Here is a 25,556-nt window from a genome sequence, read left to right as displayed (position 1 = left end):
TGCAATGTCTGACGACTCAGAAAATCCGCTTCCCAATTTTCCACTCCTGGGATGTGGATAGCAGACAGGTGGCAGGAGTGAGACTCCGCCCATAGAATGATTTTGGTCACTTCTTCCATCGCTAGGGAACTCCTTGTTCCCCCCTGATGGTTGATGTACGCAACAGTTGTCATGTTGTCTGATTGAAACCGTATGAACTTGGTCCTCGCTAGCCGAGGCCAGGCCTTGAGAGCATTGAATATCGCTCTCAGTTCCAGAATATTTATCGGTAGAAGAGAGTTTCTTCCCGAGACCAAAGACCCTGAGCTTTCAGGGATCCCCAGACCGCGCCCCAGCCCATCAGACTGGCGTCGGTCGTGACAATGACCCACTCTGGTCTGCGGAACGTCATCCCTTGAGACAGATTGTCCAGGGACAGCCACCAACGGAGTGAGTCTCTGGTCCTCTGATTTACTTGTATCTTCGGAGACAAGTCTGTATAGTCCCCATTCCACTGACTGAGCATGCACAGTTGTAATGGTCTTAGATGAATGCGCGCAAAAGGAACTATGTCCATCGCCGCTACCATCAACCCGATCACTTCCATGCACTGAGCTATGGAAGGAAGAGGAACGGAATGAAGTATCCGACAAGAGTCTAGAAGCTTTGTTTTTCTGGCCTCTGTTAGAAAGATCCTCATTTCTAAGGAGTCTATAATTGTTCCCAAGAAGGGAACCCTTGTTGACGGGGATAGAGAACTCTTTTCCACGTTCACTTTCCAGCCGTGAGATCTGAGAAAGGCCAGGACAATGTCCGTGTGAGCCTTTGCTTGAGGAAGGGACGACGCTTGAATCAGAATGTCGTCCAGGTAAGGTACTACTGCAATGCCCCTTGGTCTTAGCACCGCTAGAAGGGACCCTAGTACCTTTGTGAAAATCCTTGGAGCAGTGGCTAATCCGAAAGGAAGCGCCACGAACTGGTAATGTTTGTCCAGGAATGCAAACCTTAAGAACCGATGATGTTCCTTGTGGATAGGAATATGTAGATACGCATCCTTTAAATCCACCGTGGTCATGAATTGACCCTCCTGGATGGAAGGAAGAATAGTTCGAATGGTTTCCATCTTGAAAGATGGAACCTTGAGAAACTTGTTTAAGATCTTGAGATCTAAGATTGGTCTGAACGTTCCCTCTTTTTTGGGAACTATGAACAGATTGGAGTAGAACCCCATCCCTTGTTCTCTTATTGGAACAGGATGAATCACTCCCATTTTTAACAGGTCTTCTACACAATGTAAGAACGCCTGTCTTTTTATGTGGTCTGAAGACAACTGAGACCTGTGGAACCTCCCCCTTGGGGGAAGTCCCTTGAATTCCAGGAGATAACCCTGGGAGACTATTTCTAGCGCCCAAGGATCCAGAACATCTCTTGCCCAAGCCTGAGCGAAGAGAGAGAGTCTGCCCCCCACCAGATCCGGTCCCGGATCGGGGGCCAATATTTCATGCTGTCTTGGTAGCAGTGGCAGGCTTCTTGGCCTGCTTTCCCTTGTTCCAGCCTTGCATTGGTCTCCAAGCTGGCTTGGCTTGAGAAGTATTACCCTCTTGCTTAGAGGACGTAGCACTTTGGGCTGGTCCGTTTTTACGAAAGGGACGAAAATTAGGTCTATTTTTCGCCTTGAAAGGCCGATCCTGAGGAAGGGCGTGGCCCTTACCCCCAGTGATATCCGAGATAATCTCTTTCAAGTCAGGGCCAAACAGCGTTTTCCCCTTGAAAGGAATGTTTAGTAGCTTGTTCTTGGAAGACGCATCAGCCGACCAAGATTTCAACCAAAGCGCTCTGCGCGCCACAATAGCAAACCCAGAATTCTTAGCCGCTAACCTAGCCAATTGCAAAGTGGCGTCTAGGGTGAAAGAATTAGCCAATTTGAGAGCATTGATTCTGTCCATAATCTCCTCATAAGGAGGAGAATCACTATCGAGCGCCTTTATCAGCTCATCAAACCAGAAACATGCGGCTGTAGTGACAGGGACAATGCATGAGATTGGTTGTAGAAGGTAACCCTGCTGAACAAACATCTTTTTAAGCAAACCTTCTAATTTTTTATCCATAGGATCTTTGAAAGCACAACTATCCTCTATGGGTATAGTGGTGCGTTTGTTTAAAGTAGAAACCGCTCCCTCGACCTTGGGGACTGTCTGCCATAAGTCCTTTCTGGGGTCGACCATAGGAAACAATTTTTTAAATATGGGGGGAGGGACGAAAGGAATACCGGGCCTTTCCCATTCTTTATTAACAATGTCCGCCACCCGCTTGGGTATAGGAAAAGCTTCTGGGAGCTCCGGCACCTCTAGGAACTTGTCCATTTTACATAGTTTCTCTGGGATGACCAACTTTTCACAATCATCCAGAGTGGATAATACCTCCTTAAGCAGAATGCGGAGATGTTCCAACTTAAATTTAAATGCAATTACATCAGGTTCAGCCTGTTGAGAAATGTTCCCTGAATCAGTAATTTCTCCCTCAGACAAAACCTCCCTGGCCCCCTCAGATTGGGTTAGGGGCCCTTCAGAGATATTAATATCAGCGTCGTCATGCTCTTCAGTAACTAAAACAGAGCAGCCACGCTTACGCTGACAAGGGTTCATTTTGGCTAAAATGTTTTTGACAGAATTATCCATTACAGCCGTTAATTGTTGCATAGTAAGGAGTATTGGCGCGCTAGATGTACTAGGGGCCTCCTGAGTGGGCAAGACTCGTGTAGACGAAGGAGGGAATGATGCAGTACCATGCTTACTCCCCTCACTTGAGGAATCATCTTGGGCATCATTGTCATTATCACATAAATCACATTTATTTAAATGAACAGGAATTCTGGCTTCCCCACATTCAGAACACAGTCTATCTGGTAGTTCAGACATGTTAAACAGGCATAAACTTGATAATAAAGTACAAAAAACGTTTTAAAATAAAACCGTTACTGTCACTTTAAATTTTAAACTGAACACACTTTATTACTGCAATTGCGAAAAAACATGAAGGAATTGTACAAAATTCACCAAATTTTCACCACAGTGTCTTAAAGCCTTAAAAGTATTGCACACCAAATTTGGAAGCTTTAACCCTTAAAATAACGGAACCGGAGCCGTTTTAACACTTTAACCCCTTTACAGTCCCTGGTATCTGCTTTGCTGAGACCCAACCAAACCCAAAGGGGAATACGATACCAAATGACGCCTTCAGAAAGCCTTTTCTAAGTATCAGAGCTCCTCTCACATGCGACTGCATGCCATGCCTCTCAAAAACAAGTGCGCCACACCGGCGCGAAAATGAGGCTCTGCTTATGCTTTGGGAAAGCCCCAGAGAAATAAGGTGTCTAATACAGTGCCTGCCGATATTATAATATCAATATACCCAGATAAAATGATTCCTCAAGGCTAAATATGTTTTAAAAATGAATCGATTTAGCCCAGAAAAGTCTACAATCTTAATAAGCCCTTATGAAGCCCTTATTTACCATCGTAATAAACATGGCTTACCGGATCCCATAGGGAAAAATGACAGCTTCCAGCATTACATCGTCTTGTTAGAATGTGTCATACCTCAAGCAGCAAGAGACTGCACACTGTTCCCCCAACTGAAGTTAATTGCTCTCAACAGTCCTGTGTGGAACAGCCATGGATTTTAGTTACGGTGCTAAAATCATTTTCCTCATACAAACAGAAATCTTCATCTCTTTTCTGTTTCTGAGTAAATAGTACATACCAGCACTATTTTAAAATAACAAACTCTTGATTGAATAATAAAAACTACAGTTAAACACTAAAAAACTCTAAGCCATCTCCGTGGAGATGTTGCCTGTACAACGGCAAAGAGAATGACTGGGGTAGGCGGAGCCTAGGAGGGATCATGTGACCAGCTTTGCTGGGCTCTTTGCCATTTCCTGTTGGGGAAGAGAATATCCCACAAGTAAGGATGACGCCGTGGACCGGACACACCTATGTTGGAGAAATGTGTATTTTGATGTTTGTAACCTATCTTTATTCTCTTAAACCAATTTAAAAAAAAATAAATAAAAAATAAAAAAACAGTACAAAATATGAATTCATCATTTTAAAAGGATTTCACTTTTATTTATTTTTAAAGGGACTTGAAACCTAATATTTTTCTCTTTCATAACTCTGATAGAGCATGTGATTATAAACATACTAATTTACTTCTATCATTTTTTATTCGTTCTCTTGATTTCTTTAGTTGAAAAGCAGGAATGTAAGCTTAGGAGCCGGCACATATCTGGAGAACTATATGGCAGCAGTTTTGCAAGAGAGTTATACATTTGCAAGAGCACTAGATGGCAGCCTATTTCCTGCCATGTAGTACGCCAGTTGCCTTCCTGCAGAATATCACAGGAACAAAGCAAATATGATAATAGAATTAAATTGGAATTTTCATTTGTTCAATGTCCATTACTTCCTGTCACGGTCCTACAAGGACGATGGGCCTCTGCAGGAAGGAATGCTAGAGAGATAGGAAGTATGTTTTCCTCATGGTCAGAAGTGGCAGAATGCAACTTAAAGGGACATGAAACAATTTTTCTTTCATGATTCAGCTAGAGCATGCAATTTTCAGCAACTTTCTAATTTACTCCTATCCTATTATCATTTTTTTCTCCACTCTCTTGCTATATTTATTTAAAAAGCAGAGATGTAAAGTTTAGGAGCCAAACATTTTTTGGTTTAGAACATCGGTTACACTTGCTTATTAGTGGCCAAATGTAAACACCAATAAGCAAGCGCTATCCAGTGTGCTGAACATACAAAACAGCCCCATTCCTCTGGCCACTTCCCAGTACTAAAATTATAAAAAATATATCAGTATTTCACCAAAGTTGATCCTAATCCTAACCGAGACTTTCCTCTCACAATATGGCATGGGAGTGTAGATACCAGGCATGAACTTACAAGAGGTGAAATCCACCTGTCACAATCATCACTTAATATAAACAAGTTACAGGTGATATGCAACAGGCTTCATGTAATCAGGAGCTGTATAAGGCACCATGTGTGACCTGGCTACTGGGTTTGTTAAAGGGACATAATACTTATATGCTAAATCACTTGAAACTAATGCAGCATAACTGTAAAAAGCCGACAGGAAAATATCACCTGAGCATCTCTATGTAAAAAAGGAAGATATTTTATCTCACAATTTCTTCAGCTCAGCAGAGTAAGCTCTGTGTAAAAAGTTATACTCAGCTGCTGCCCAGCTGCAGGTTTAAAAAAAAACAAAAATGTAGAAATGAACAGCAGCCAATCAGCATCAACAGTGCTGAGGTCATGAACTCTTACTGTGATCTCATGAGATTTCATTGTAAAAAAAAAAAAAAAAAAAACTTACCTTTTAATCTTCACAACAGCTCCAGCTTCCTCCGTTCGTCGCAAGCCATTTCTGATGTCAGAAATGATGGATAGGTCATCCTCCAATCACAGCTTCCCCCCGGGGGAATCAGTGTCTGATTCAACGCTATGATTGGAGGAAGCCGGATTCCTCATTTTAGACCCAGGAAGAGGCTTTGCAACAGGTGGAGGAAGCTGGAGCTGCTGTGAAGATTAAAAAGGTAAGTTTTCTTTTCACAACAGGAGTGAAATGTAAATTTTCATGAATTAAAGTGCCCCTGTTTTTAATTGAATTTTTAAAAACCGGGCACTTTAGCATCAAAATGTACATTCACTTTAAGCATGATTTTAAATCAAAACAATTTTTAGTCCCTTTGAACATTCCACAGCTGATAGCTCACCTCTCCTAGGAAGAGCTGTCTTTAAACTACTGTAATTTACCGTAACTAGAACTGCCGCCATTTATCAAGACTCGAACTTCCAAAACTTTTAGTGAGGCACAGCATCATGCAAGCATTTAGCGTGCTAGATTCAAACACTCACAACTCAAGAATGTTAACCAGAAACTAGTTATATTACTAGGATTTCCACTCATGCCCAGAACATCCAGTGTTCTCTCCAGGACCATTTTAACGTGTGCACCACCTAGCTGATTTTATGGACTACCCAACTAAAATTTTAGCGAACAAAGCAAAGATTAGCAAATAACATTTTTCAATGTTTATAATTTAAAGGTATTCAATGATAATCTGAATAAATTATGCAATTTGCTTTGGATAGCAGAAAATATAATATTAGAAAGTACAGCACCCACCCAGCTAATTTATACTGCCACCCGGCTGGCAAAATTCTCTGTGGAGAACACTGACACCATATATAAATCTTATATGCCAGTTGTTAGCATTCCCCGTAGATTAAATAAATTATTTGCAGATCACTTTTTTAAAGCGAGAAATCTGGAGAATAGTATCCACAACAAAGGCATTTGCCAGTTTCAGAGATTGAAATGCCAGCAGGTAAAATAGATAATTTGGAACAAATGTTGCAGGCCATTAAGGTTTTTTCTTCAGGAGGCAAAGAGCAACCCAGCAGAGCTGCTAAGTGTCAATTCCCTTACCCATAACCCCCATTCATTCGGCCGAAGGAAAATGGTAAAAGATGATAACACAAAAGGTGTAGAGGTGCCTGAGATTTAACAAAAATACGGTCTTATTTAAGGGTGGGGTTGTGGACTCTCCATGTCGGGAAAGAAATTTATCAGGTAAGCATAAATTTTGTTTTCTTTCCTAAGACATGGAGACTCCACAACGTCATTCCAATTACTAGTGGGAACCAATACCCAAGCTAGAGGACATGGAATGAACAGGGAGGGAGAACAAGACAGGCTGACCTAAACAGAAGGCACCATCGCTTTAACAACATTTCTCCCAAAAAAGAGGCCTCAGCCAAGGCAAAAATATCAAATTTGGAAAATGTATGCAGAGAGGAGCATGTAGCCACCTTGCAAATCTGTTCCACAGAAGCTTCATTCTTGAAAGCCCAAGATGAGGATTCAGCCCTAGTAGAATGAGCCTTAATTCTCTCAAGAGGCTGCTGTCCAGCAGTCTCATAAGCAAAACGAATCATACTTCTCAACCAGAGAGACAGAGAAGTAGAAGTGACCTTCCTCTTACCAGAGAAACAAACAAATAGGGCAGAAGACTGACAAAAATCTTTAGTAGCCTGTAGGTAAAAGTTTAAAGCGTGCATCTAAGTTATGCAAAAGACGTTCCTTATGAGAAAAAAGGATTATGACAAAGGGAAGGAACAACAATTTCCTGATTAATGTTTCGATCCGAAATACCTTAGGGAGAAACCCCAACTTAGTACGAAGAACCGCTTTATCTGCGTGAAAAATAAGGTAAGGGGAATCACACTGCAGAGCTATGAGTTCAGAAACTCTGCGAGCAGAGTAAATGGCAATAAAAAACAAAACCTTCCAAGATAACAACTTAATATCTACAGAATGCATTGGCTCAAACTGAGTCTGCTGCAAAACCTTAAAGGGACAAACACCCTGGAAAACTTTATCCCATACCTTAGATCCACAAAAAAAAAATGAGCCTGCACCGCATGCCATCTTCAATACCACTACCGTTATGTGTCTAATCTTCGAATGAACATATAGTTTTCAGAGGTAGATATGGCCGCCTAACTCCCCCCACTGTTACGTAGGAGGCTTCTTCTTTAAGTCTTCAAACAATCAGAATCAAATCCTAGGCTAGATTCTTTACCCGCGTTCACAGAGACACTTTCTATTTCTAATAGAGAGCGGACTAAAATTATAAATGTGCAAGCGCACTAGAAATAGAACAGGCTCCCTGTGAACGAGGATTGCATTAAAAAAAAAGAAGGGGGAGGAGTTTGGCGGCCATATCTACCGCTGAAAACTGTACGGGCTTTCGGAGATTAGACTTATAAAGTTAGTGGTATTGAAAGATGGGATGCGGTGAAGGCGCATCATTTTTTTGTGGTTCTAAAGTATGGGATAAAGTTTTCCTGAGTGTTGACTGTCCCTTTAAGCACAAGGTTCAAACACCAAGGAGGAGCAACAGGTTTAAACACAGGCCTGATTCTGACCAGGGCCTGACAAAAAGATTGAACATCTGGCACATCTGCCAGACGTTTCTGTAAAAAAAATAGACAGTGCAGAAATCTGACCCTTCAGAGAACTGACTGACAAACCCTTCTACAGACCTTCAGGGAGAAATGACAAAATTCTAGGAATCCTGAACATACTACAAGAGAAGCCCTTCAAATCACACCAATATAGGTATTTGCGCCATACCTTATGGTAAATTTTTACAAGTAACCGGTTTACAAGCCTGAAGCATAGTATCAATGACTGACTCAGAAAATCCACGCTTAGCCAAAACTAAGCGTTCAATCTCCAAGCAGTTGGCTTCAGAGAAACTAGATTTGGATGGAGGAAAGGACCCCGAGTTAGGTAGTCCTTCCTCAGAAGTAACTTCCAAGGTGGAAGAGATGCCATCTTCTCTAGGTCCACAAACCAGATCCTGCAAGGCCATGCTGGAGCTATTAGAATTAGACGCACTCTGATACGAGCAAAGGGAGGAAACAGGTATGCTAGACCGAAATCCCAAGGAACCGCCAGAGCATCTATCAGGGCGGCCCTAAGGATCTCTTGACCTTGAACCGTACCTTGGAAGCTTGGCGTTTTGACGAGACGCCATCAGATCCAACTCCGGCACCCCCCACTTGAGGGTTAACCTGGAGAACACCTCCGGATGGAGAGCCCACTCCCCGGGATGAAAAGTCTGCTTGCTCAGAAAATCCGCCTCCCAGTTGTCCACTCCTGGAATGTGGATGGCAAATAGGAGACCATCGTGAGCTTCCACCCACTGAATAATGCGAGTCACCTTCATGGCTAAGGAACTCCGAGTTCCTCCTTGGTGTTTGAAGTAAGCCACTGAGGTGATATTGTCCAACTAGAATCTGATATACCGGGCTAAAGACAACTGAGGCCAAGCCATCAAGGCATTGAAGATCGCTCTCAACTCCAAGATGGTTATGGGGAGAGAAGACTCCTCCCGAGTCCACAGGCCTTGAGCCTTTAACAAGCCACAGGCTGGCGTCCGCGGTTACAATCACCCAGGAGTGTCTCCGGAAGCATGTGCCCTGAGACAGATGATCCTGAGAAAGCCACCACAAGAGAGAATCTCTTGTTAACGGATCCAGATCTATCTTCTGAGAAAGATCTGAATGGTCTCCGTTCCATTGCCTGAGTATGCATAACTGTAGAGCTCTCAGATGGAACCGAGCAAAATTAATTATGACCATGGAAGCAACCATCAGGCTAATTACCTCCATGCATTGAGCCACTGATGGACGAACAGTAGACTGGAGAGAGCGGCAAGAAGTGAGAAGTTTGGTTTTTCTGACCTCAGTCAGAAAAATCTTCATAGATAGGGAATCTATAATGGTCCCTAAGAAACACACCCTTGTAGCTGGAACAAGGGAACTCTTCTCCAGATTCATTTTCCATCCGTGGGAACGTAGAAAAGACAACAAGATCTCTGTATGAGAGTTTGATAGTTTAAAAGATGATGCCTGAATCAAGATGTCGTCCAGGTAAGGCGCCACCGCAATTCCGAGACCTGACAACTGCCAAGAGAGCCCCCAGAACCTTTAGCCAAACTGAAGATCAACAAATTGAAAGTGCTTGAATCTCAGGAACTGGTGATCCCTGTGAATAGAATCATGAAGATACGCGTCCTTTAGGTCTATGGTCGTCATGATCTGACCCTCTTGGACCAAAAAAAGAATGGAACAAATGGTTTAAATTTTGAAGAACGGTACCCTGAGAAGTTTGTTGAGAAAATGGGTTGAAAAGTTCCCTCTTTTTTGGGAACCACAAACAGATTTGAATAGAATCCTAGACCCTGTTCCCTTACAGGAACTGGAACAATCACTCCCAGGGAGAAAAGATCCTGAACGCAGTTTAACAATGCCTCGCTTTTTACCTGATCTGCAGATAATCTTGAAAGGAGGAATCTGCCCCTGGAAGGACAAGTCTTGAAGTCTATTTTGTAACCCTGAGATACTATGTTCACAGCCCAAGGGTCTGGGACATTGCATATCCAAGCTTGTCGAAACAGGAAAAGTCTGCCCCCCACTTGATCCAATACCGGTCCGAGGGCGGACCCTTTATACTAACCTAGTCTCAGATGAAGGCTTCTTTGATTGCTTCCCTTTATTCCAGGTCTGATTGGATCTCCAAGAGGACTTGGACTGCTTCAGCTTGGAAGAGGAAGACTTTTGACCTTTTAAGTTACGAAAGGAACTAGGGCTGCAACTAACGATTATTTTCATAATCGATTAATCAGCCGATTATTTTTTCGATTAATCGACTAATCGGATAAAAAGAGAATCAATAATAGTTTTCTATGTTTTAAATAAAATCCACATAATGAGTGTTACAAATATAAACTTCAGACTAAAACTTTACATTAACAACTGTTTCTTCAATTTTTAAGCAGCAGAGCATAGTTTTATAATTAAACAAAACAAAACCACAAACTGTTTGAAAAGAGGTAGAACTAGAAAGAGTTAGACTATCACTGTTAATAACATTCTGTTATTCACTCTTTCAGAAACTTTGCATTGAAATGCAAACATCTCAACATGTCCACATGCTTCTGGCTAAGGCTGGTTCTCTGTTGCAGCTATATTTCCTGCAGCAGAGAAAAGGCTGTTAAGGTGTATAAGTAGGGTTTTGCCAATTTCACCTAAGTTGGATATTTATCTTTGTTAGCTCTTCACCAATACTAAGTGTTTTCTACCTTGGCAAGTGGCCTCTCAATAAACCTTGACTTCATTCTAACATAAAAATATCTTGAATATCTATATGCAATGGTAAATAACCAGCTATAAAGGATAGGGGAAATATCTAGTCCGCTCTAAAAATAACTGATATATACTTATAAAGGTTGAATCTGGTACATATCACAATTTATTAAAAATATAAAAAAAACAAAATCAAAAGCGCTAAGGACTGTATATCAATAACAGGACAAAGCCTTACACATTTATTTATACAGTACCTATAATCAGCAATAGCAAGCAATACGCTAATAATTGTGCAAACAGATAATAGTGCACATCAATTTAAATAACTCCCATCAATCTAGGGGCAAGGTGTAAACAACAAGCTTGGCACTATATCATGAAAAGCATAGTTCCAAATCACCAGATTTAATATAAACAATCCAAATGATGACTATTATATCTGGGTTGCACATAAGCCAGGGGTAGTTGTAAACGTATACTGTCCTGAAAAAGTGAAAAGTAGACGTCTGTAGACGTCCTTGCGGCTAAGGACCTAACCATAAAACACAATACCATATGCAGGAGTTCATTGGAGTGAAGCAGCTGGTGTTGTGCACAGACCAACTAATTGCAAACCAACTAATCGATTAATCTATTCTGAGATTCGTTGACAACTATTTTCATAATCGATTATTATCGATTATGACGATTAGTTGTTGCAGCTCTAAAAGGAACGAAAATTAGAATTGTGACGCCCCTTAGGTCTATTCTTCTTGTCTTGTGGTAGAAAAGACCCATTTCCACCTGTAATTTCAAAAATTATTTCCACCAGACCAGGATCAAGCAGGGTCTTACCATTGTAAGGTAAAAACAGGAGCTTGGACTTGGAAGTAGCATCAGCTGACCAAGATTTTAGCCACAGAGCCCTGCAAGCTAGAACAGTGAAGCCAGACATCTTGGCTCCTAGTCTAATGACTTGCATGTTGGCATCAGAAATAAAGGAATTGGCCAGCTTGAGAGCCTTGATCCTATCTTGGATCTCCTCTAACGAAGACTCCTCAAAAATCAGCTCAGACAAAGCATCACACAAATAAGATGCTGCGCTTGCTACCGTAGCAATACAAACATCAGGTTGCCATTGTGATCCCTGATGAACATACATTTTCTTTAAATAAGCCTTCAGCTTTTTGTCTATCGTATCCTTAAAAGAACTGCTATCCTCTATAGCAGTGTTTGCCAACCGCGGTCCTCAAGTACCCCCAACAGTCATGCTTTTCATTATAGCTGAACCAGTGCACAGGTGAAGTAATACGCTGATCAGTAACCATGGTTACTAACCTGCTCATCCATCACCTGATTATTTCACCTGTGCACTGGTTCACCTATAATGAAAACCAGAACTGTTGGGGGTAGTTGAGGACCTCGGTTGGGAAACACTGCTCTATAAGAATCGTGGTTCTCTTGGTCAGAATAGAAATAGCTCATTCCACTTTAGGCACAGTGTCGAATGGAGTCAGCAACAGCAAACATCTTTTTAAAAACAGAAGAGGGGGCACACAGAATCCCTGGCTTATCCCATTCCTGTGCTATGATCTCCAACACACGGTCTGAACAGGAAACACTTCCACAGAGGAAGGAACATCATAGTATTTATTAAGCTTACTAAATATTTTAGGGTTGACAGCAACAGAAGAATCGGAGTCGCCCAAAGTAGCCAGAACTTCCTTTAGAAGTAAACGAGGACAAGCTTAAATCTGAAGTTAACTTCTTCAGAATCAGTCGAATGATTTATACTGTCAGAATCTGAGATCTCACCCTCAGAAGCAACCAAGGTATCCTCATCCGACTTATGGGGGGAGGTCAACCATCGCAGAAATGGGACACCTCATCAGAAAAATGCTTTGATTTCCTCTTGCGCTTAACCGTCATGGGAAAAGCAGATAAAGCCGCAGACACCGCAGAAGATATCTGTGCAGCAAAATCTATTGGCAAATACACTCCTCCAGGAGGCTGAGAGGAACTACAGGGCACTGTATATGATGCCATTGAGGAGGACATTTGAGGAGCACATTTGAGCCACATTTGCTGTGGCATATCCTGAACAGCATTATGTATAAATGATGCAAAAGAGTTTGCAAAGCAAAGAAAAAGACTGCCTGTCTCTAAGAAACCTAGTGACCAAAACCCATTGATACAAAGAATCAAATCAATATATTTAAAATTGTCTCAGACAGCTACATTTAAGCTCAAAAACTTTATTGGAGACAAGAAATTAGTCCAGCTGGACTCGTACACACGCACACACTGATTAAAAATTGCTTTAACTCACAAACGTATTGTGATAATATGTTTATAGTATGCATAAATGGAAAAAAATTATGAAAATTGCAAGCGCTCTTTAGGCAAAATTGAATGACCCTCTCATGAGGTTTGGCCTAAGATTGCAAATATCATTTATATACTTATGGATAGTTAACACTATAACATACTTGCCTCAAATATTATACGCATGTATTGCTCCCCTAGATGTACAAAAACATAACAATAGGAAGAAGAGTATAAAAAGTCTAAAATACATGCAACGCGTTTCTCAGCTATTTAGCTGTTTCTTCAGCTCTGGAAGCAACACTAGCACAAGAACTGTGTGTCAAAAGCTTGATGATATGGGTTGCCTACTGTATAGTTTGTAGGAGGAGTGTTAATGATCTGGGGCTCTTTTTCAGGTACTGGACTAGGTGTTTAGTTTCAGTTAAGGGTCACCTTAATTCTAAAGTATATAAAGACATTTTAGACATTGAGTTCTTCCAACATTGTGGTTTGGAGAAGGTCCATTCCTGTCTCAGTATGAGTGTGCCCCTGTACACAAAGCAAGGTTAATGAACAAATGGTTTGATGAGTTGGGTGGGCAGCAATCCAAGTGGCCAGCACAGAGCCCTGACCTAAACCCCTTTGGGATGAATTAGAAAGCAGTTTGAGAGTAAGATCTTCTTGTCCAACATTAGTGCCTGATTTTAATTATATATATATATATATATATATATATATATATATATATATATATATATATATATATATATATATATATATATATATATACACACACATATATATATATACATATATATATATATATATATATATATATACACACACATACACACACACAAATAGTAAACAATCAGCGCTTGAAGGGTATGAGATATCTGTTTGTCTAGATATATAATCCCATCTATTATCCAGATTATATATGTGTATATAAGATTACTACAATTTCTGTAACCAAAAGTCTCATGTATATAAAGATGGTTAGTCTATGGAAATATAAAAGCTCCTTATAATCCACAGTACAGGTTCCCGTGTGCTTTGAATGTATGGCAGCCGTCTGGAAATAAAGGTGATCCCCCGCTGGGCGAGGTTCCTCTTGTTTATCTGAAAAGTAGGTGACAAAACAGGCGCACAGGGTACACTTCGTGTAATACGTTCTGGTATTGAAAAATAGAAAGAATGTGAAAAATCCACGCTTACCTGGTGTATCCTCACAGTATGAGGTATTTAAAGAGCCTTAGTGTTAGTGAAGTCTTCCTCCTCTTGCTTCTCTGCCTCTCCACGATCCCAGAGTGCTGGTGGATCTTTCCCCTATTGCTAGGGAACTTTGTAGGACCAAAGTAGATAATATTTGAAGGCGAGGGGATGGGGAAGACCAATGTGTTTTTATCACATAAATACTACTAGCACCATGAAAAAGAAACACCTATTGCTCAGATAGGCACATATAGTAAGATAACAATTGACATAAATGACTAGAGAGCCGTAGTCGGTACCGGCAACAGGATCCTGTATATGGACCTTACAACCCGGTGTTGGCTAATTTGCTCTCCACAAGATAAAATATAATATATAAGGCAGCAATGGAGCACTAAAGGAATATCGCTAGACCGCTGCACTGGGTTTCAATTGTGCAGCAGTCTGTTCCTTATGCAGCTCCGTGTGAAAACTCCTGTGAGTAGTGCTGACGTTTGGCGGGGGGCGGAGCCTAACGCGTTTCGTAACCAATGGGTTACTTCATCAGAGGAGAGCAAATTAGCCAACACCGGGTTGTATTACACGAAGTGTGCCCTGTGCGCCTGTTTTGTCACCTACTTTATATATATATATATATATATATATATACATACACACACACAAAATAAAGAAAGTGGTTTTCAATCCTTCATTAAATATATGTATATGTCCAAAGATAGTCTTATCCTTTATTAACCCCACATGGCTATTGCCCTAAGACTTCATATGAGAGGCAACAACAGTCTCATCAGAAACAATTAGATCAATCATGGAGCGTAATTACTGTTGAGTAAATGTCGGTGTGGGTCTAATACACAATCTTCCTTAAAAAGTGTCTTACTCATGCAAGAAACCGCTATGCGGCTACCCACTTACCGACCTCACCGGATATTTCCTCGATAGGTGATTGCTCTTGGCGTCCTGGAAATTGTTAACCACCGTTATGTCCGTATTCTTACTTCAGCATCGAAGCAGCCCTCTGTACTTCCGATGCCCTTCCGATATCCAAGCACTGGAAACAGCGTGGATACGTGTAGATGCGTGTGTGACGTACCACGTGTACGTACTCATCCAATCAGATAGGAGAGAATCCGGGACAACTTTCTTGAATGATAGCAAGCCTCAATAGGGAAGTCTAGCTGTCCACGCCAAACTGGGGTATGAATGGAGCACTTTAACACCGCTATTGCACAACTGCTGACCTGAAAAGTTCACGAATCCACAAGCCCAAAGTTTTTCAGCAAAAAAGTGCAAAATAGCGGTAAAAACATAAACTTTATTCAAGTGTAGTCACACTCATTAAAACATGGGGGTACCAGCATAAAAATAGAACAAAGAACAAAAATCAAACATGAGAACAAATAGCTGACATGTTTCGGCACACAGCCGTAATCATAGCAGCTGGTACCCCCATGTTTTAATGAGTGTGACTACACTTGAATAAAGTTTATGTTTTTACCGCTATTTTGCACTTTTTTGCTGAAAAACTTTGGTCTTGTATATATATATATATATATATATATATATATATATATATATATATATATACATATACACACACACACACATGTGTGTAAATATCTATATATATCTATCTCACATTTCACAGGTCACACAGCCAGCAGAGAAGAGTCACCGGAAGTATAAAACATAATTTATGCTTACCTGATAAAAAAAAATTCCTTTCTTCTGTAGTGTGATCAGTCCACGGGTCATCATTACTTCTGGGATATTACTCCTCCCCAACAGGAAGTGCAAGAGGATTCACCCAGCAGAGCTGCATATAGCTCCTCCCCTCTACGTCACTCCCAGTCATTCGACCAAGGACCAACGAGAAAGGAAAAGCCAAGGGTGAAGTGGTGACTGGAGTATAAATTAAAAAATATTTACCTGCCTTAAAAACAGGGCGGGCCGTGGACTGATCACACTACAGAAGAAAGGAATTTATCAGGTAAGCATAAATTATGTTTTCTTCTGTTAAGTGTGATCAGTCCACGGGTCATCATTACTTCTGGGATACCAATACCAAAGCAAAAGTACACGGATGACGGGAGGGATAGGCAGGCTCTTTATACAGAAGGAACCACTGCCTGAAGAACCTTTCTCCCAAAAATAGCCTCCGATGAAGCAAAAGTGTCAAATTTGTAAAATTTGGAAAAAGTATGAAGCGAAGACCAAGTTGCAGCCTTGCAAATCTGTTCAACAGAGGCCTCATTCTTGAAGGCCCAAGTGGAAGCCACAGCTCTAGTAGAATGAGCTGTAATTCTTTCAGGAGGCTGCTGTCCAGCGGTCTCATAAGCTAAACGAATTATGCTACGAAGCCAAAAAGAAAGAGAGGTAGCGGAAGCTTTTTGACCTCTCCTCTGCCCAGAGTAAATGACAAACAGAGAAGACGTTTGTCGAAATTCCTTAGTTGCCTGTAAGTAAAATTTTAGAGCACGGACTACATCCAGGTTGTGCAGTAGACGTTCCTTCTTTGAAGAAGGATTTGGGCATAAAGAAGGAACAACAATCTCTTGATTGATATTCCTGTTAGTAACTACCTTAGGTAAGAACCCAGGTTTAGTACGCAGGACTACCTTATCCGAATGAAAAATCAAATAAGGAGAATCACAATGTAAGGCTAATAATTCAGAGACTCTTCGAGCCGAGGAAATAGCCATTAAAAATAGAACTTTCCAAGATAACAACTTTATATCAATGGAATGAAGGGGTTCAAACGGAACGCCCTGTAAAACATTAAGAACAAGGTTTAAACTCCATGGTGGAGCAACAGTTTTAAACACAGGCTTAATCCTGGCCAAAGCCTGACAAAAAGCCTGGACGTCAGGAACTTCTGACAGACGTTTGTGTAACAGAATGGACAGAGCTGAGATCTGTCCCTTTAATGAACTAGCAGATAAACCCTTTTCTAAACCTTCTTGTAGAAAAGACAATATCCTAGGAATCCTAACCTTACTCCAAGAGTAACCTTTGGATTCACACCAATATAGGTATTTACGCCATATCTTATGGTAAATCTTTCTGGTAACAGGTTTCCTAGCCTGTATTAAGGTATCAATAACTGACTCAGAAAACCCACGTCTTGATAAAATCAAGCGTTCAATTTCCAAGCAGTCAGCTTCAGAGAAGTTAGATTTTGATGTTTGAAGGGACCCTGTATCAGAAGGTCCTGTTTCAGAGGTAGAGACCAAGGTGGACAGGATGACATGTCCACCAGGTCTGCATACCAAGTCCTGCGTGGCCACGCAGGTGCTATTAGAATCACTGATGCTCTCTCTTGTTTGATTCTGGCAATCAATCGAGGAAGTAACGGGAAGGGTGGAAACACGTAAGCCATCCTGAAGTCTAGCAGGACTGCTCCTGGATCCCTGGATCTGGACCCGTAACGAGGAAGCTTGGCGTTCTGTCGAGACGCCATGAGATCTATCTCTGGTTTGCCCCAACGTCGAAGTATTTGGGCAAAGACCTCCGGATGAAGTTCCCACTCCCCCGGATGAAAAGTCTGACGACTTAAGAAATCCGCCTCCCAGTTCTCCACTCCCGGGATGTGGATTGCTGACAGGTGGCAAGAGTGAGACTCTGCCCAGCGAATTATCTTTGATACTTCCATCATAGCTAGGGAGCTTCTTGTCCCTCCCTGATGGTTGATGTAAGCTACAGTCGTGATGTTGTCCGACTGAAACCTGATGAACCCCCGAGTTGTCAACTGGGGCCAAGCCAGGAGGGCATTGAGAACTGCTCTCAATTCCAGAATGTTTATTGGCAGGAGACTCTCCTCCTGACTCCATTGTCCCTGAGCCTTCAGAGAATTCCAGACGGCACCCCAACCTAGAAGGCTGGCGTCTGTTGTTACAATTGTCCAGTCTGGTCTGCTGAATGGCATCCCCCTGGACAGATGTGGCCGAGAAAGCCACCATAGAAGAGAATTTCTGGTCTCTTGATCCAGATTCAGAGAAGGGGATAAGTCTGAGTAATCCCCATTCCACTGACTTAGCATGCACAGTTGCAGTGGTCTGAGGTGTAAGCGTGCAAAGGGTACTATGTCCATTGCCGCTACCATTAAGCCGATTACCTCCATGCATTGAGCCACTGACGGGTGTTGAATGGAATGAAGGGTGCGGCAAGCACTTTGAAGTCTTGTTAGCCTGTCCTCTGTCAGGTAAATCTTCATTTCTACAGAATCTATAAGAGTCCCCAGGAAGGGAACTCTTGTGAGTGGAACGAGTGAACTTTTCTTTTCGTTCACCTTCCATCCATGTGACCTTATAAATGCCAGCACTAACTCTGTATGAGACTTGGCAGCTTGAAAGCTTGTATCAGAATGTCGTCTAGGTATGGAGCTACCGAGATTCCCCGCGGTCTTAGTACCGCCAGAAGAGCACCCAGAACCTTTGTGAAGATGCTTGGAGCTGTAGCCAATCCGAATGGAAGAGCCACAAACTGGTAATGCCTGTCTAGGAAGGCAAACCTTAGGTACCGATAATGATCTTTGTGAATCGGTATGTGAAGGTAAGCATCTTTTAAATCTACAGTGGTCATGTACTGACCCTCTTGGATCATAGGTAAAATTGTCCGAATAGTCTCCATCTTGAACGATGGAACTCTTAGGAATTTGTTTAGGATCTTTAAGTCCAGGATTGGTCTGAAAGTTCCCTCTTTTTTGGGAACCACAAACAGATTTGAGTAAAACCCCTGTCCCTGTTCCGATCGTGGAACTGGATGGATTACTCCCATTAACAAGAGCTCTTGTACGCAGTGTAGAAACGCCTCTTTCTTTGTCTGGATTGTTGACAATCTTGACAGATGAAATCTCTCTCTTGGAGGAGAGTATTTGAAGTCCAGAAGGTATCCCTGAGATATTATCTCTAGCGCCCAGGGATCCTGAACATCTCTTGCCCAAGCCTGGGCGAAGAGAGAAAGTCTGCCCCCCACTAGATCCGATCCCGGATCGGGGGCCCTCAATTCATGCTGTTTTAGGGGCAGCAGCAGGTTTCCTAGTCTGCTTGCCCTTGTTCCAGGACTGGTTAGGTTTCCAGCCTTGTCTGTAGCGAGCAACAGCTCCTTCCTGTTTTGGTGCAGAGGAAGTTGATGCTGCTCCTGCTTTGAAATTACGAAAGGAACGAAAATTAGACTGTCTAGTCTTGGCTTTGGCTTTGTCCTGAGGCAGGGCATGGCCTTTACCTCCTGTAATGTCAGCGATAATCTCTTTCAACCCGGGCCCGAATAAGGTCTGCCCTTTGAAAGGTATATTAAGCAATTTAGACTTAGAAGTAACATCAGCTGACCAGAATTTTAGCCACAGCGCCCTGCGTGCCTGAATGGCGAATCCTGAATTCTTCGCCGTAAGTTTAGTAAGATGTACTACGGCCTCCGAAATGAATGAATTAGCTAGTTTAAGGACTCTAAGCCTGTCCGTAATGTCGTCCAGAGTAGCTGAACCAATGTTCTCTTCCAGAGACTCAATCCAGAATGCCGCTGCAGCCGTGATCGGCGCAATGCATGCAAGGGGTTGCAATATAAAACCTTGTTGAACAAACATTTTCTTAAGGTAACCCTCTAATTTTTTATCCATTGGATCTGAAAAAGCACAGCTATCCTCCACCGGGATAGTGGTACGCTTAGCTAAGGTAGAAACTGCTCCCTCCACCTTAGGGACCGTTTGCCATAAGTCCCTTGTGGTGGCGTCTATTGGAAACATTTTTCTAAATATCGGAGGGGGTGAGAACGGCACACCGGGTCTATCCCACTCCTTAGTAACAATTTCAGTAAGTCTCTTAGGTATAGGAAAAACCTCAGTACTCGTCGGTACCGCAAAATATTAATCCAACCTACACATTTTCTCTGGTATTGCAACTGTGTTACAATCATTCAGAGCCACTAACACCTCCCCTAGTAATACACGGAGGTTTTCCAGTTTAAATTTAAAATTTGAAATATCTGAATCCAGTCTGTTTGGATCAGAACCGTCACCCACAGAATGAAGCTCTCCGTCCTCATGTTCTGCCACCTGTGACGCAGTGTCTGACATGGCCCTAATATTATCAGCGCACTCTGTTCTCACCCCAGAGTGATCACGCTTACCTCTTAGCTCTGGTAATTTAGCCAAAACCTCAGTCATAACAGTAGCCATATCCTGTAATGTGATTTGTAATGGCCGCCCAGATGTACTCGGCGCTACAATATCACGCACCTCCCTCTGAGCGGGAGATGTAGGTACTGACACGTGAGGCGAGTTAGTCGGCATAACTCTCCCCTCGTTGTTTGGTGAAATTTGTTCAATTTGTACAGATTGACTTTTATTTAAAGTAGCATCAATACAGTTAGTACATAAATTTCTATTGGGCTCCACTTTGGCATTGCAACAAATGACACAGGTATCATCCTCTGAATCAGACATGTTTAACACACTAGCAAACAAACTTGTAACTTGGAAATACAATTCAATTAGAATATTAAAATGTACTGTGCCTTTAAGAAGCACAGAAGATCTATGACAGTTGAAAATTAATAAATTGAAACAGTTATAGCCTCAATCCTTGTAAATAACACAACTTTAGCAAAGGTTTAATCCCATTAGCAAAGATAACAAATTCTGAAAGCAGGAAACAAATTACAGAATAAACGTTTTTTATCTCAGTCAAACTATAATTCTCACAGCTCTGCTGAGAGAAATTACCTCCCTCAAAATAAGTTTTGAAGACCCCTGAGCTCTGTAGAGATGAACCGGATCATGCAGGGAATACAATGAGTTGCTGACTGAAATATTTGATGCATAGTAAAAGCGCCAAAAAACGGCCCCTCCCCCTCACACACAGCAGTGAGGGAGAACAGAAACTGTCAGAAAACAGATTAAGCAACTGCCAAGTGGAAAAATAGTGCCCAAACATTTATTCACTCAGTACCTCAGTAAATGAAAACGATTTTACATTCCAGCAAAAACGTTAAACATAATCTCTAGTTATTAAACAGCTTTATGTATTTCTTACAGTGTAATTCTAGTGAAGTACCATTCCCCAGAATACTGAAGTGTAAAGTATACATACATGACATTATATCGGTATGGCAGGATTTTCTCATCAATTCCATTGTCAGAAAATAAAAACTGCTACATACCTCTATGCAGATTCATCTGCCCGCTGTCCCCTGATCTGAAGTTTACCTCTCCTCAGATGGCCGAGAAACAGCAATATGATCTTAACTACTCCGGCTAAAATCATAACAAAAACTCTGGTAGATTCTTCTTCAAACTCTGCCAGAGAGATAATAACACACTCCGGTGCTATTTTAAAATAACAAACTTTTGATTGAAGATATAAAACTAAGTATAATCACCATAGTCCTCTCACACATCCTATCTAGTCGTTGGGTGCAAGAGAATGACTGGGAGTGACGTAGAGGGGAGGAGCTATATGCAGCTCTGCTGGGTGAATCCTCTTGCACTTCCTGTTGGGGAGGAGTAATATCCCAGAAGTAATGATGACCCGTGGACTGATCACACTTAACAGAAGAAATAAAAGTTAATTCACGTGCATGCCTGACTCATGAGAGGAAGTCCCGATCAACAGTAAAAGATACACAAACTCCCGCCTACAAGCTGTCTTATGAACCTAGAGGTGGTTGTGAACATATCTGGAACGGTTAATAATAGTCTCTGTGATACTACAAGGCACAAGGAAATGCCAAACATAGAAAACAGCCAAAGCAGCATGTGTTCAAAGTAATACAAGATAATGTAACTGTAGTCTCCCTTGTATTTGTAGTTAGACAGGATCATGCAATGATTTTTAAAAAGTAGGTTTGTTAAAGTGAGGACAAGCAAAAAGTATTTTTATTTTTTTTTTAATTGCAATTTGTAGTAAAATATAAACCAATACCAGTTATGGCAAAATGAAAGCGCCAGTATAGTGGAAAAATTACAGGCTCTAATTTGTTTACAGTTGCAGGGACACTAATGTAAAATTACGTGCTCTGTTTAACCCCTTTGCAGGAGCAGAGAACTGCTGGTAACAAGCAGAAACCGCTGGTGAGTCAATCAGTAATTTTACCACTTTAATGGCCTGTTAATAATGCTTAATCAAACACTTTACAAATATAGGAGCCACAAATACATTTCTTCACAAATATATTTAAAAACCTACATGGGTGTAGGTGATATTTATTTGTATTTTTATATAATATTTACATGCACAAAAACAGCTTACTTGCAATAGCAGAAAATTACATACAATTATTGTCTGCACTGTCAAACTAGAATAAACCAGTCCTCCCCAATGTTTGTTGCTCAAATTATTATTCAATCAATTTATGCAATTAATTTGTGCTTCAGATAGCTTGACTAACAATTATTTTTAAAAAAAAATGTAATATTGCAAAGTATTACACTGCACCCACCCGGTTACATCATTATGCCACCCCGCTGGCAAACGTTTCCGTGGAGAACAAACTAAAACTGCAGGCACGCAAATGATGTGTAGAACACTACTAGTATGCATGCAACCTATCCAACTGCATACTAAACCTCTAAAGGGAGAACCAAAGATGAGTTCTTGTCTTAGAGTTGCAATCACAGTGACAGGAGTACCTAGTGGGGTAACAGTTACAATGTATTTATCAGTTTTCAGCAGGATGCAGACAATCCATAGTGTGCATTTAATACAAAATTACTTGTTAACAAAAAATTGTTTTTCCATACAGAGATTATTTTAAATTTATTTTTAAACAGCACCAACAGATCAAGAAACCTTACAGCTGGTATGAAATGTTCAGAATCTGCCACGAGACACTGAACATTTGTATTACCTGCTGGAAATTTAAAAAAAAAATTGCTAGCCAGGTGGCATTATAAAGCAGCCAGGTGGGGACAGTTTAGTATTTTATATAATTTTTATAGCTATCCAAAGCACTAATTGCAAAATTTAACAAATTTATTTAATGATATTTTTGCAATAACAATAGAATTTTAATATTAGCTAATTTTAGCTTAAAGGGACAGTGAACCCAATTTTTTTCTTCCGTGATTCAGATAGAGCATGCAATTTTAAGCAACTTTTTATTTTACTCCTATTAAAGGGACACTCAGGTTAAATTAAATTTTCATGATTCAGATACAGCATGTAATTTTAAATAACTTTCCAATTTACTTCCATTAAAAAAAATGTGCAGTCTTTTATATTTACAATTTTTGAGTCACCAGATCCTACTGAGCATGTGCAAGAATTCACAGACTATACGTATATGCATTTGCAATTGGCCGATTGCTATTACATGGTACAAGGGGAGTGGAAATATACATAACTTTGAAATTTGTTATAAAAAAAATCTACTACTCATTTGAAGTTCAGACTAAGTGCTATTGCATTGTCTTGTTATCTTGCATTTGTTGATTATGCAAATCTAATGTGTTGACTGGTCCTTTAATTTTTCTTCGTTCTCTTGCCATCTTTATTTGAAAAAGAAGGCATCTTTAGGGTCAGGACTCTGGACAGCACTTTTTTATTGGTGGATACATTTATCCACCAATCAGCAACAACCCAGGTTGTTCACCAAAAATGGGCCGGCATCTAAACTTACAATCTTGCATTTCAAATAAAGATAGCAAGAGAATGAAGAAAATTTGATAATAGGAGTAAATAAGAAAGTTGCTTAAAATGTCATGCTCTATCTGAATCACGAAAGAAAAAAATTGGGTTCAGTGTCCCTTTAATATTGTAACTGAGGGATTAGGAGCAAACCAAAAGTTTGTAGTTATTATTCCTTTATTTTGGGATTTATTTTCTCCCGAGGTACCTTGTCAAAGTTAAATACAAAAATATATTGGTAGCCTATAGGAGCGGTGCTTAAGCATGGAATGCAAATTACTACTGAGATGACATAAGTCACAAGTGTGCGAGCTATGTCAAGAAAGAGTATGCTTTTATACACTGTAATAAAGTTATCTCAAGTATCAATAAAATCGAATGAGTTATAAAATGTAACTATTATTCTTGTTGATTAAAATAGACGGCTTATATATTTTTTGGATATATTGCTGTCCTTATCCTAAAAATATATAAGCCGTCTATTTTAATCAACAAGAATAAAAAGTTACATTTTATAACTCATTCGATTTTTTTGATACTTGAGATAATTATTTTGAGACAGCTTTATTACAGTGTATAAAAGCATACCCTTTCTTGACATAGCTCACACACTTGTGACTTATGTCATCTCAGTAGTAATTCCTTTTAATATTGGCTTAAATTTTTTTTGGTGGTCAGTAAAATTAGCCAGGTGGTGCACCCGCTAAAAAGGTCCTGGGGAGAACACAGAGATATATCTTAAAGGGGCGGGATTCATTAAGAGCATACAATTTTAAACAACTTACCAATTTACTTCTATTATGTAATATTATGCTTTGCTATCTTGGTATCCTTTATTGAAAATAATAACCTTGTAGGTTCAGGGGCTGGGAGCTAGCTGCTGATTGGTGGCTGCCCATGTATGCCTGTTGTGATTGGCTTATTAAAGAGCTAGCTCCCAGTAGTGCATTGCTGCTCATTCAATAAAGGATACCAAGTAAATAAAGCAAAATGGATATTAAAAGGAAATTGGAAAGTGGTTTAAAATTGCATGTTGTATCTGTAAAGAAACATTTTGGGTTTTATGTCCCTTTAACAGAAACCAATCTAAATGCATTTACACATTTTACAGACTAGATCTGCTAAAAATAATCAAGTTCCAAAGTTAAATTTAAATTGACCCACAAAACCAAATTAAAAGCGTGTTACTTGCAGACCCTGCTGTCTAGCGACAATCTAATCGTCCCAGTATACAATGAAAACAAAAGTGCTATCACAAACTACAACAGAATTAAATGTTCTAAAATTATTGTGAACACTCATCAAAAACAACACTTGATCCACGTCTGCTATTCCTATAAGTTAGTTATACAAAGGTCCCAAACCCTTATCTAAATAAAGTATTATTTTGCCAGGAACATCACACACACAAACACAAAGGCCACTTACTGATTTTGTAGCCCTCCATCAACCTTCCAGAGGGCCAGCATGGAAAACAGAGCTGGCTAACGCCAACTGCTGTCTCCTCTATTAAAAAAAACTTGTTCCTTTTCACCAGTGCTTCCTCATTCTTTCTGTTGTGTTTCCCCACAAGCCATTTGCAACGCCCTCTTCAAAAGACACAACTCACACCAAAAGAGGAAGTGAGCCTGATTATAACATAAATTAGCATAAACTGAAGGCTCTAAAAGAGAAGACCCTTCCCCCACTGAATATAAACATTTACTATCTTCTC

General features: G+C 40.6%; 1 protein-coding gene across 12 annotated transcripts in view; it reads right to left on the bottom strand.

Moving 5' to 3' along the window:
• RC3H1 (ring finger and CCCH-type domains 1) overlaps positions 1-25,556 on the bottom strand; it is a 473,299-nt gene that overhangs the window by 398,939 nt on the left and 48,804 nt on the right. The window contains exon 1 of one of the 12 annotated variants that reach the window (XM_053693265.1): positions 25,271-25,362. The exons of the other annotated variants lie outside the window; for them this stretch is intronic. The gene's annotated coding sequence lies outside the window, so the exon portion shown is untranslated. Of the gene's footprint in view, positions 1-25,270; positions 25,363-25,556 lie in introns of those variants that run through there. 12 annotated transcript variants of the gene reach the window in all.

The sequence above is a fragment of the Bombina bombina genome, chromosome 10 (assembly GCF_027579735.1).
Source record: "Bombina bombina isolate aBomBom1 chromosome 10, aBomBom1.pri, whole genome shotgun sequence".
NCBI classification, from domain to species: Eukaryota; Metazoa; Chordata; class Amphibia; order Anura; family Bombinatoridae; genus Bombina; species Bombina bombina.
Note: the sequence above shows the minus strand (reverse complement) of the source record. Positions and strands in the feature narration are given on the sequence as shown.